The sequence below is a fragment of the Cryptomeria japonica genome, chromosome 9, assembly GCF_030272615.1.
Source record: "Cryptomeria japonica chromosome 9, Sugi_1.0, whole genome shotgun sequence".
Lineage (NCBI taxonomy): Eukaryota > Viridiplantae > Streptophyta > Pinopsida > Cupressales > Cupressaceae > Cryptomeria > Cryptomeria japonica.
Window position 1 is genome coordinate 143,808,023 of NC_081413.1, and position 13,219 is coordinate 143,821,241.

The 13,219-nt window shown below is 42.2% G+C and overlaps 1 protein-coding gene across 7 annotated transcripts in view; it reads right to left on the reverse strand.

Annotated features, from left to right (window-relative positions):
• LOC131059381 (protein PHYLLO, chloroplastic) overlaps positions 1 to 13,219 on the reverse strand; it is a 342,343-nt gene that overhangs the window by 111,740 nt on the left and 217,384 nt on the right. The gene's annotated exons all lie outside the window — the stretch shown is intronic.

Sequence of the window (13,219 nt, forward strand, 5' to 3'; positions counted from 1 at the left end):
CCCTTATTACTCCGAAATGGCAATATACATAGCCTTATTTTAATTTATTTAATCACTAACTTAGGAAATATTTAAATATATTAAAATATTTACATAGATCCAATAATAGCCCAAAATAACCAACCAAACATGAATCTGACTTTGTCACATGTCTTTGACTGATGTCGGACAAGATGGGCCAACTGGCAGTCCCATCCCTAAAATCTAGAGATGCTCCTAGAAACTAGGAAACACACCCAATCTTCCTGAAACTGAAACCATGGTATGGTCCCGTGGAACCTCAAATATGGAAACTGCCACAACCTCCTAAAAAGTAGGGAATCTCCCTAAAATCAAGGAACTGCTCCCAACGGCCCACAAACTGCCTGAAACACCAACTCCGGATATTGAATACCTTGTGTGAGTCTCTATCCACCACTGCCAGCCTACGAGACCCCCATGATAGGCTAACTCACATGTCTCTACTAGACAAACTAAAGAGGGGACATGACAGTCCTCCCCTCTCGGAGATGCTTGCGCACGAGCAACTGCAATGCTGGATGCTGCAAAATAGCCTCTCCCTCCCAAGTGGCGTCCTCTATAGGGAGACCCCTCCAGCAGACCAAGTACTCCCGAATTACCTTGCTTCTCAGCTGACGTTCCCTCACCTCTATGATCTCCTTAGGAACCAAAGTCAACTTACCTTCCTCATCCAAGGGAGGTAGATCAGGGGATGCTACAATATGTTGCCTCAGTGCCTTTTTCAGACAAGACACGTGGAACACATTATGAATCGGACTGTCAGGTGGTAACTCAATATCATAGGCAACCTCTCCAACACGCCTGAGTACCCTATATGGCCCGTAAAACCGAGCCTTGAGCTTCTTTGCCCCACCCCTTTTAAGGGTGCTTTGCCAGTAAGGCTGCAGACGTAGGAAAACCATGTCATCCACCTCAAATGCTCTCTCAGTCCTATGTCGATCATTGTAGATTTTTTGTTGATTCTGTGCATGCTGAAATTTCTCCTTGAGAGATCTCATAATATCCTGGTTCTCCTGTAACCAATCCTGTGCCAAAGGAGCCCTGTTGTCACCTACAACCAAATCGACAAAAGATAATGCATCGTAGCCATAGAGGGCTCTGAAAGGAGTCATACAAATAGACATATGGTGTGTAGTATTATAACAATACTCGCCCAAGGACAACCAACGCACCCATGCCTTATGTTGTCCTAACACATAGTTGGGCAAATACCCCTCAACCCACTTATTAACTATCTCGGTCTACCCATTTGTCTGGGGGTGGTAGCTAGTGCTGGGTGTCAACTCCGTGCCTGCGAGCCTGAAAAGTTCTTGCCAAAAAGAACTCATGAACTTGCTATCCCTGTCACTCACTATGGTCTTGGGGAGACCATGGAGCCTAAACACCTCTCTGAAAAATAGCTCGGCTACCAGAGATGTTGTGAAATCAACTGCAATCGGAAAGAAGTGGGCATGCTTAGTTAACCTGTTCACAACGACATAGATACAATCTTTCCCCTTAACCTGAAGAAGACCTATAATGAAATCCATAAAGATCCCTGTCCACTTCTGTTCCGGTATAGGTAAGGGCTGCAACAACCCAGCAGGGAAAGTATGCTCCGACTTATTCTGCTGACAAGTCATACACTCACGGACATGACGTAGGACATCATCTTTGAGACCCTTCCAACAGAATCTCTCCCGAACTACCCTGTAAGTCTTACCATACCCTAGGTGTCCTGCTGTAGGAGTATCATGGTAAGCATGCAAAATTTGTTCCTTCAACTGAGAACCAGGAACAAGATATACCCTGCTTTTGTAGTAGATGACATCATCAACCTGTTGACGTGTATTTTGTACACCATCATACACAGAATAAAATACCTAAAGGCATCTTATCCTCTCTTGAATAAAGTCTCTAACTGCTGAAGATTCGCATGAAGGATCAGTTAGGATGACTCCAATGTTCTGGTTAGTAGGGTCTCTACGTGTGGATAAGCACCAGCGGTATGATGTGATTTGCTGTGTCCTCAAGGGGCCTTACACTCCGAAAGTCTTACTAAACTAAAGAAGGTTTCAAAAAATAACAAAAGGATAGGGTTTGCAAGAGGTCTAATCTAATCTAACCCTAAGAATGACTTCATGTGGACAAGACTTGGCAAGATTCTACCAACTTCAATTTTGCCATAAAATAACAACTTAATTGAAATTGGTGCGATCTTCTAAGGTAACGAAATGATTTTCAATGCATCAAAGATCAAAGACACTACCACGAAGGTACATATCCAAGATACAATAATGATTGAAGGTTAAGTGATTCAAATATCTCCAGTTGACCACGCAAGGCGTTCCTACAATCAGCAAGAAGCTAGTGGTATGGAAAGCGAATCCTACCAAAGATCAAGTCTCACACTATGTCCTTCAAATTAACACACTACTTTGATTGAGCATGATTCAAATGAATTGAACAACCATGAAGATAACCAAGAAAGTTGCAACAAAACACCATAACTTCAATATTTCATTGATTTCAAAGTCATCATGTACAACAATTGCTTGAATTCCTTTCCTCAAACTCAATCTTGCTACAAAAATAAAAATTGCTTCTAATCTCTCTAATACATCAAACTTTCTCTCTAATCTCTTAACTATCTCCATTCCAAATGAAATGAAAATGAGGGTATAAATAGCATCCTCAATTACAATGAATGGTCCAGATTGAAAGCAGATCAACGGTCAAGATCATGACACCTAAACCCTAATTAGGGTTTGTTACAAAAGTTCCCCTTTTATTGCACAACATTAAATGCATAGCCAATTATAAATTTGGCACGAAAATCTAGGAAACATAGACCAATGACAATTAAGGTGCCATGTCATCTATAACAACCTCTCATCTAGAATCTTATTCCCTTTCCAATGCTCCTTTTTAGCATATGCAATGAATCTTGATACGATTCCCTCGATCTCAGCAATTGGAATCTCGGGAAGATTCTTCATTCTTTCTTCCAAGTGGATGACCTGATCAAATGCATCTAGAAGAGCCGCGTCCCATGTAAGTTCAAGTTCTTTAGTCTTTTCAATCAGGAGCATGGTAGCAAACATCTGGTCCTGTTGCTCATCTGTGATATTGACGTCCTTGCAAAAGATGACCTTGATTCTATCTTCCAATTCTTGCAAATCCACATCTGTCTCAACTTCGATCCTCCTGCCAAAAATGGTACGTAGTACCTCAAATACTCTGTCCTGGATCGGGTTGATCACCTCCTCAACATGACCGCACCTAGTACTGATGTCCTCAAAGAGAACTTCCTTCATCTGGAGTAAGGTTGACCACTGAAGTAAACTGTGAGGTCCTCCATCCATAATCCTTTCCTGCGCTAAGACCTTCCTCGATGTTTGTCTAATTACTTTCAAGACAGGAATGATAACATCTTTGGTATGAGCGAATGCGGCTACCGTTATCATCAAATTGTGGATGATCTCAAGAACCTGAATAGCCCTATGAATAGTCTTCATCATCCTTGTTGCAAATTCTAAGGCAACTGTATGAGATTTATCCATCCAAGTACTCATACGCTGGACCATACTCCTGAATCTCTCTGCCTCACCAATTGATTGAAGGGGAAGTGCCTGTATAGGTGATCTTGCTGGATCCTGACGTCCCAAAGGCTGATTGAGATGGCTGAAATATGTTCTCCATGCACCGACCTCCCTCTCGAGCTTTCTACTCTTCTCCATTTCTTCCCTAAGCTTGTCCTTCAATGCCTCAAATGAATCGGTGGCATCATCTAGTGTCTGCTCGGCTGTGGATGGACCTAGCTCAAATGTCTCTATATCATATTCCTCTGCTAAGATCTCACCTTCGTACTTGTCTACTGCCGGTGTAGCTATCTGCAATTTTCTGGATCCAGTCTCATCTCTAATCATCTTGGACATCTTGGTAGCCTTTCTCTTCTCTGTCACTTCGTGGGAATGTCCAACAAGGCTCTCTAAATCAATCACATTGTCTTCGTCCTCTATCACGATCACCTTCGTTAATCTTTCCTTCAACCAATCTGGGATAGCTGATCTTGTCTCTCTAACCTGAATCTCCTTATGCAATATTTCTTCTTCTCTGTGAGGAGATGTTACCTCGTCATTGTTCTTGTCTTCATGTAACTCGTAATCTTGGAGAGATCCACTTGGTGACCCTTGAGGTACCTGTCCTTCCTTATCATTCTAAACCATCGACTCCATAGACTCCTCCACTTCAAGTGTCCTTTTCTCTTGTCGAGAAGATGTACCGGATGAACGATCTCGGCTGGCCTCTTGTTTCTTCTTGGAAGATTCTCTCTTTCCAGGTCTCTCTTTCCTCTTCGAGCCTCTTGGATGGATATCGCCTTCACTTGCACTTCGAAAGTTGCCTTCATTTGCATTTCTGGGATTAGGATTACCTTCGCTCACACTAGCTCCACCTTCGGCTGGTTTCTCTTCCAAAGTGAAAGTCATAGCTATGCCTTGTTCTCTCAACTTCTGATGCTACACATCAACCCATCTGCGAGTACAAGACAAGACTGGAGCCATCAAAGAATCTAGATCCACGACCTCGGGCTCATTCCAATCTAACCTTACTGATTTGCTTTCTCGATCATAGGATGACTGGAGATGTCTGCCACTGTCCTGAGCTTGGTCGGCCACTCTGTAAATCTTGCATTTCCTGATGAAATCCAAAGGCAATATAGAATGTATCTTCCTTTTCACTTCAAGATCGTCTAAGAGATTCATCATAAAATCTTCTATCTGAAACTCATGCTTAAACTTCCTACCGACTGTCTCCTCTATATATCCATGTGGATCAAAGCTCTCTCTCAAAGCAAAGAATGAAAAAGAATACAAAGCTAACTCCTTCTCTGCGTCATCCATGGCTAAAGCATTAGGACATACCTCAACTGAATTGCCCAATATGATAGGTACCGGAACTCCATTTCCATGTCTGTGTCTGAATGCCTTCGCATAAGCTGCCAACTGTCTTGTTACCTCAAGTAACACAATTCTGTATGTCGGATATCTTGGCAACATGTATGGAGGTGAAGGACATCCATGAACTCTGATATAAGTAAACTTCGGAAATTGGATAAACCAGGCACCGTACCTCTTTACTAGTTCCTGTGCATCCTGAGATAATCTGTTGTGAATCCCACCTTGCAACGTCCTTGTGATGTTCATCGTGAAGGTATCATTAACTAACTTGTAGTTGCTTCCTGGCGGATGATGCAAGTGGACATAGGAATCACAAACTCTGACCTCGCCGGGTCCTCTTCCAATCACTCCTCTGTGAGGTAGTCCTGCGTACTCGAAGCTCCTGATCAAGGCATAGATGACGTATGAACTCATGTGGAAGGACTTGGTAGCTTTGAGTCTCCTCAACTGTACGTCCAAGCAATGGCTAATCATTCTAGCCCAATGAATTGTTCCTTTACCCTGAACTATCACCTGAATGAAGTAGAACATCCACTTTTCAAAGTAAAAAGCTTGAGGTGCACCTGTGACTCGGTTGAGCATTGTAATCAAATCTCTGTATTCCTCCTGGAAATCAATCCTGTGTGGTGTGTTCGGTACCTTACTCAGGCGAGGACGACTCTTGAGTAACCAGTTCTTGTTAATGATGCTTAGACACGCATCTGGATCATCTTCATACATTGACCTGGCTCCTTCTATGCTCTTGTAGACCATATCTCTGTGCTCCGGAAGATGGAAAGCCTCACTTATAGCTTCCTCTGAAAGATACGCCAAAGTGTTTCCTTCCTTGGACACGATCGTTCTGGATTGAGGATCATAATGACGAGCACACTCGATCATCAACTCATGACACTGTACTGCTGGAGGGAAGCCGGCCGCCTTAATGATGCCACTTTCAATTATCCTCCAGGCGACAGGTGATGGCTTGCCAATGTAAGGGACATCTCGAAACTTCTTCGTGCTGAAGTTGCCCAAGTTAGTATCTCCAATGTTGCTCCACTTCGACACTATCTTGGTCTCCACTTCTTCGGTCTTTTGATCTTCCTTCATGAGAGCTGGACGACTGGTGGATGCTCCCACCTTAGGGGTCGCCATACCTACACAACATTTCACAATAAGTAACTGGATATTGCAATATATATCATAAATTAGAGAGTAAACTTACGAAACATCATGATAAGTCTTTGAGTTATCATTTCCTAAATAACGATTGAGCTAAGGGAATTCAAAAATTCAAAATTCAAAATGTGAAGCTATGACGATCAACAATTCAAAATTAAAATGATAAAACCATATCGCCATACCTTACTTGAGAGCTAACTCTAGAATGCAAAATAGAGGAATTCGCCTAGGGAAAAATTAACGTTAGAAGCCTTCAACGTGATCTTCAAACAAACGTCCTTCTTATCAACTTCGCCACCCTTGGAGTCTTTGACGTGATCTTCAACGTCCTTGGCAAGTTCGCTCAAATGGAAACTAAGGTTCGTACGTACTCTCCTTTGATAATGTTTCGCACCACCTTGCTTGAAATGAAATTCGCACCACCTTGAATACAATTCGCACTTCCTTTGTCTTCCTCAAATCGCATATGAAATGATAAAATGATAATGTGAAAATGAAATCTTTCACCTCCTTTTTATAAGCGCTCACCTCTCACAATTACCTTAGGCCGACTTGATAAAAATGAGGTAATTAAAACAATTTTTAAATAAATAAAAAGGCCGACCTTTCAATCCAAGCGCTTCATTTGATTTTTAATTAATTAATAATTAATTAATTAATTGCCATTGTTTTTTAATTAACAAATTTGATTTTTTACAAGGCCAAAATAATTAATTAATATTTTGCGCTATATTTTAAATGCTATTTTAATTGAATTTTCAAACTTTATCGATTTTAGCATTTAAATAAATTCAACAAATGCTTGTTAGCGCCAAAATTTGAAGAAGTGGGAAGATTCAAACCTCACGCTCTGGTCCCTGACTGAGGGACAGGAGCGAAATCTCAATTTAGCCTGGATTCTTGCACTTTTGACGTTCAAAGTCTCCATCCTTACGTTGGAATTGGCATTTTTTGCTAGGAATTTCAAACTTGGGTGACTTGACCTTGCAAATGAGTGCCCCTTGAGGTGATATCGCCCTGGTCCCTTGGAGAGGGACAGGAGCGAACTTGTATTTATTCCTTGGTCTTTGCCTTCTAAGTTGCCAATTTGTATCGCAAGGCAAGTAACAACTTTATTCTTTCATTCCACGCATAGTTTACTTGTCTTTTACAAGGCAAATTTGATATTTGAGTGTTTTTCGCCCTGGTCCCTTGGTGAGGGACAGGAGCGATCCTAGTGTTTCTCTCCTTGATCTCGCTTCCTTAATCACCAATCCTCTTTATAAGGCGAAAAATAACATCACTTCTTCATTCTATGCTTGTTTCACTTGACTTCTACAAGGCATATAGATGTTTGGAGGATTATCGCCCTGGTTCCTTGGTGAGGGACAAGAGCGATCTCCATGTTCTAGTCAAAACTCGCCATCTTTCAACCTTTGTTCTTCGTTCATTGCTTCCAAACGACGATCCTGATCTTGTGCGCCCTTGCTTCGACATGCTTTTGAAGGAAAATGAAGGATTTAATGAAAATCGCTCTGGTCCTTGCCTGAAGGACAGGAGCGATATAGCTTCCTTGGCTCAATTGATAGTTGTTTGACGTTTGAAACCTTTGCATATCACCCTCTTAAGATGCCTTAGACCCTTTACCACCTCGCATGATCTTGACTTAATGTGATTTTTGAAAGATTTGGCCAATATGATGAATATCGCTCTGGTCCCTGCCTGAGGGACAGGAGCGATTTTGAATGTCTTAAGCTCATGCTTGCTTTCATCAACTTGCTATTGCTTACATCGTGTAAAATGAAGTCCTTTGGTCCTTCTCGGCCACTTGATACGCGATCAACTTTCAAAATCTAAGCCCTCATGAAAATTTCGCTCTGGTCCCTGCCTGAGGGACAGGAGCGAACTAGGGTATTTAATGTAAAATCTTCATCATACTAACTTGCAATTATCTTCAAAGTGCAAAACAATATCCTTTACTTTCTTTCAAACATTCAAAATGTGAATGGCAACCCAAATTTAGCCTCATTTGAATACTTTCGCTCTGGTCCCTGCCTGAGGGACAGGAGCGAACTGGGTGTCTTGGTGTAATTCCTTCAACATTGGCGACCTTGGATACTTCGTTCTTCATTGAGATGCCTTAAAACGTCCTCACCACCTTGTACTTCGTCTTGGAGTGTCTTGAACTTGGAGGAAAGGCAATATAACCATCATATCGCCCTGGTCCCTGACTGAGGGACAGGAGCGATCTTGCTCTTGTAGGCTTCATCTCACTTTGCTAACTTCAAAAATTATCTTCAATGGGTCTTGTAGTGCTCCGTTTCACTCATCCATGCCTTGGAATTTGCTCTTACTTGGCAAGAAATTTGTCTAAGGTAAAAATCGCTCTGGTCCCTGACTGAGGGACAGGAGCGAACTTAGGCATTTGGGTCCCTTGTAGATGTTTGGTAATCTTCAATTTGTCTTCAACGGGTTCAATTCACCTCCTTTCTTGCCATCAAACTTCAAACTTGCTTGATCTTTGTTTAAAACATGCCTTATGAAGAATTTCGCTCTAGTCCCTGGGAGAGGGACGGGAGCTACAATGGATTTCGCCCTGGTCCCTGACTGAGGGACAGGAGCGATCTTGGCATTCTAGTCCACTTTTCTTCATGTTTGGCCTTCAAATTATATTCATCTGGTAAAATGCACTCCCTTGGATCTCTCCAAATCGTCAAGTTGTTAAAATCCTGCAAGGACAAAGCAATATTTGATTTTGAGCTCCGATCCTTCACTGAGGGACAGGAGCGATTTTGACTCCTGAGGCATTTCTGTGTTCGTGAAATTCTTCAATTTATATTCAACGGACAGATCACGCCTTTCTTTACCATTTCCATTCGAAAAATCATCTTGATCCTGCAGAGATAGTAAGATTTTTGAAAACGAGCTCCGGTCCTTCACTGAGGGACAGGAGCGATTTTGCTCCTATAGGCCAAAATATCATGATTTCACAAGTTTAATCGCTTCACAAGGCAAAAACAAATCATTCCCCATGCCAAGGACCAAATATCAAAAAACTCAAAATTTGGTCAAAATTACTCAATTGAATAAAATTCACATTTTCATCATTCATATTTAGACAAATTAAGACTCTGCACTCAAAATTCCAATTGAAAATAGACCATTCTGGCGAATTCATTCCATTCAAAATTGCATCCTACAAAAGGAAGCTTAAAAAGCTCTCAAGACTGACTGGACTCTGGCCTGAAAAGACAGTAACGGAAACCCTAAAGCTTGACCCTAAATCCAGACAACTGACGAACTACCAAAACCCTAAAAAGCAAAGCGAAAGGCGAGCAAAAACGAGCAAAAAGAGGGGGTCCCCATTTTAAATGGGGCGATGTGTGAAATGGTCACAACACAACCACATTGTACTTGTCATCTAGTACCAATCCATCCATGACCTCACAAGCATGCTGATCTTTGGAATACTCAACTAAAAGTTGAGACTTCCAATCTGCTGAAATTACACTTAATGAGCATAGGGCAGCAAGTGATGGTCTTCTAGAAAGTGCATCAGCAATAGTATTATTCTTTCCTTTAATGAATTCGATGTCAAAATCATAAGCCTGAATCTTGCTTACCCATTTTTGCTGACAATCATTGAGCTCTGTCTGATCAAGGAAATATTTCAAACTGTTGTGGTCAGTTCTTACCACGAATTTGCTGCCAACAAGATACTGTCTGAATTTGGCTAATGCATGCATAATAGCCAACATTTCCTTATCATATGTAGAATACAACCTCTCATTATCTCGCAACTTCCTACTCTCGTAACCAATGGGATGTCTGTTTTGCATCAAAACCGCCCCTATGCCCACGCCTGAAGCATCACACTCAAGTACAAATGGCTGCGAGAAGTCCGGGAGTGCCAAGACCGGGCAAGTGCTCATAACCTCCTTGAGTCTATCAAAGACCCCTTGTGCTTGTTCTGTCCATCTGAAGGCCCCCTTCTTCGTGAGATCGGTCAAAGGTGCTGCTAACTGTGAAAAACGTCTCACGAACCTCCTGTAATAAGCACATAAGCCAAGGAATCCATGTAACTCGGTGATATTCTTGGGGGAGGGCCAATCTCGGATTGCTTGAATCTTCTCCTCATCCACTTTCACTCCGTCAGCACTGATCACATGCCCCAAATATAAGATCTCTGTAAGTCCAAATTCACATTTGGACAACTTAGCAAATAGAGACTGACTCTCCATAATGCTAAGTACCTCCTGAAGGTGCCTGATATGATCCTCCCATGTATGGTTGTTAATCAGTATATCATCAAAAAATACTAGAACCGATTTCCTCAACTGCTTGTTGAAGATATGGTTCATGCATGACTAAAAAGTAGCCGGTGCATTGGTAAGGCCAAAAGGCATCACCAAGAACTCATAATGCCCATAATGACAGCGGAAGGCAGTCTTGTGTACGTCCTCAACTCGTACACGAATCTGATGATAGCTTGAATGAAGATCAATCTTGGAGAAGTAGATGGCTCCATGAAGCTCATCCAACAACTCATCAATGCGTGGAATAGGATATCTGTTCTTAATTGTCTTCTTGTTCAATGCCCTGTAGTCTATACACATCCGCAATGTCCCATCCTTCTTCTTCACAAGCACCACAGAAGAAGCAAAGGGACTAGAGCTAGGGTTGTCTGATAAGAAGTAGGAGTGGTGTCCAGTCTTAATGTCACATCTATGGCGTCCTTAAGAGTGGCCGACTTGAAAGCACGTACCAATCCCTTAAGCTTGTCCTGTAGTCCCTCAATGAATAACATCACACTGCGCCTCTGAGGCATATCAGGTACCATAGCTGCAATACACTTGAACTCATTAACATACGCTTCTGCATGCCCAGTCTATCTCAGATGTGCCAACTCCCTATAATAGAGCTTTGTGTCCTTACAGTCAAACCTAGAAATGGGGCGCTCAGTGAACTCTGCATAGGAGTGGACCATGGCATGGTCCTGGGTGACCAACCCGTGGTGCCATCAATCATAGGCAACCCCATCTAAATGCAAGACAACAAACTGAATAGCATCACGCTCAGGCATGGGTCTCAATGATAGATATATATCCAGCTTGTGCACCCAAGCTCGTGCACTCGTACCACTAGTCCCATCAAATGTAGCCAATGTGATCTTCCCAGTAGCTCTACTGAGGTCATAGTTTTGCTGCCGAGGCCTATAGCCCCAGTCTCGTCTGAACCTAGCGGTATCTCTACGCTGTGCACAATATTGAGGAAAAGGAAAAGCATCCCTAACCTCTGGGGGTAGGGCTCTCCACTCAGCTGTAGCCGCCCTGACTGAATCCTGAAATTCCACCTCTGGTAGCTCTACCTGTACTGGCTGCTCACCTGGTATAAACCGAGGAAGTAATGGTCTATCCCTAACTGGTGTATGATGTCTCTCACGCCTAGGGGAATGATGAGAGCTCCCAGCTGATGTATGAGATCCATGACTATGCTGGCTTCCAGCCACAGACACTGATCTACTCCGTCTGCCTCTGTGTCTATCCACTTCCAACCGCTCCAGGGTAACCTATATTCCGTCTAAGGTCTGAACAATCCTGGGCTAGGTAGTGATGAGAGTCCTCATCAGCTGTCTCTCTTGTCTGTCTTCCTCAGCCTGATTTACTCTGGCGCCCACCTGTTCATCTGCCATAATAGGTTCCTGTTCTATTCCACACTCACGCTCGTACTGAGCTCTTCTACGGGTATAATATCTATATATGTCACTTCTTCCCGGATGCATAGAAAAAAGAAAGCTTAACCCCACAGGCTGGCAGGCAAATAGCTTTGATACCACTGAAAGATCCCAAATGGATCCTTTTGTTGTTGCTGTTGTAAATTCTTAATTAAACATACTATATTTTTGTAATTTTCCTGTGATCTTATAGAATAGACAAAAGTTGCAGAAAGGGATTGTTTCTTTTTGGGTTTTGATGTTATAAGTAAAGTAATTGATAAATAGCAACGACTGTGAAATAAAACAGTAAACAATGTTAATATGTAAGAACACTTAAGCAATCTGAAAAATACTGCAAATCATACCAGGCAAATAACCTAGTTTTGTATTCAGCAAGAATCCATACATTTATTTGGAGCTGTTCTCAAACTGGATTGATGCCAGATTGAGGAATGATACTGGCAACGAACAAGGAAGACCAAATAAGCTGAATGCAACCCTTCAAGCCAACATACAAACAAGGCGTGTTGCAAAGGAAGCATGGAAGCTGCTACAAATCACATGCCAGCTGAAATAGACCAGCCGCCCTGTTGAAACCCCCAATATGCACGTTGAATCTTCATGCCAAGAAGATGTGTCTTCTACCTCTGACAATCTTTGTGCAATCTTGGATAAATCCACTGTCAACTCCTGCTGAGGGCTACGTCCTATTGTGACCTAATCACACATCACCCCATCCCGGATAGGGATTCCCCTTTGCTTTTAGGCCCTTTTGGTTGTTTGGCTTTCGTTTTGTGTGTGTTAGTGGCAATCTCTTCAATCTCTCCGCGTTACAGGTGTTTGGGAGTCAGTTGAGGTTAATCTGCTTCTCTGTCAAGCAAATTCTGTGAGGTCTAGGGCCTGTTTTGTCCTTTTTCTAGGGTTTTGCCTTCTGTCCTAGATTTTAGGGGTTCCTGTTAGGGTTTTGGAAAAACTAAGCATACAACTGGAGTCAGGACCCTTCAGGGGACCTCCCAGCAAAATTTGAGCCCAAACGGAGTAACTTTCTATTTTTAGAAAGTCCCTATTTTTTAGGGATTTTTCTGAGTCCCAGAATGTCGCCATTTTGCCAAAAATCAAACTTACTATTTTTAGTAATTTCTATTTTTAGTAAATTTCTATTTTTAGTAAGTCATCCTATGCCCTGTCTTGGGCTCTAACTTTGACATTTTAAAAAGTTTCTATTTTGGGAAAGTCTATTTGTGGCAGGATCAGGCTAGCAGGCAACAGAGAGTCAACATGCACAATCACTTCTAAATCTGGAAAGTTGAAAGCAGACAGGCAGGGGTCTAAAATGGCTAAATCTGAAGAATCATCCCTAAAGTGGAAGGTCAAAATATTCTAAGTCTGGAAGTCATTCACA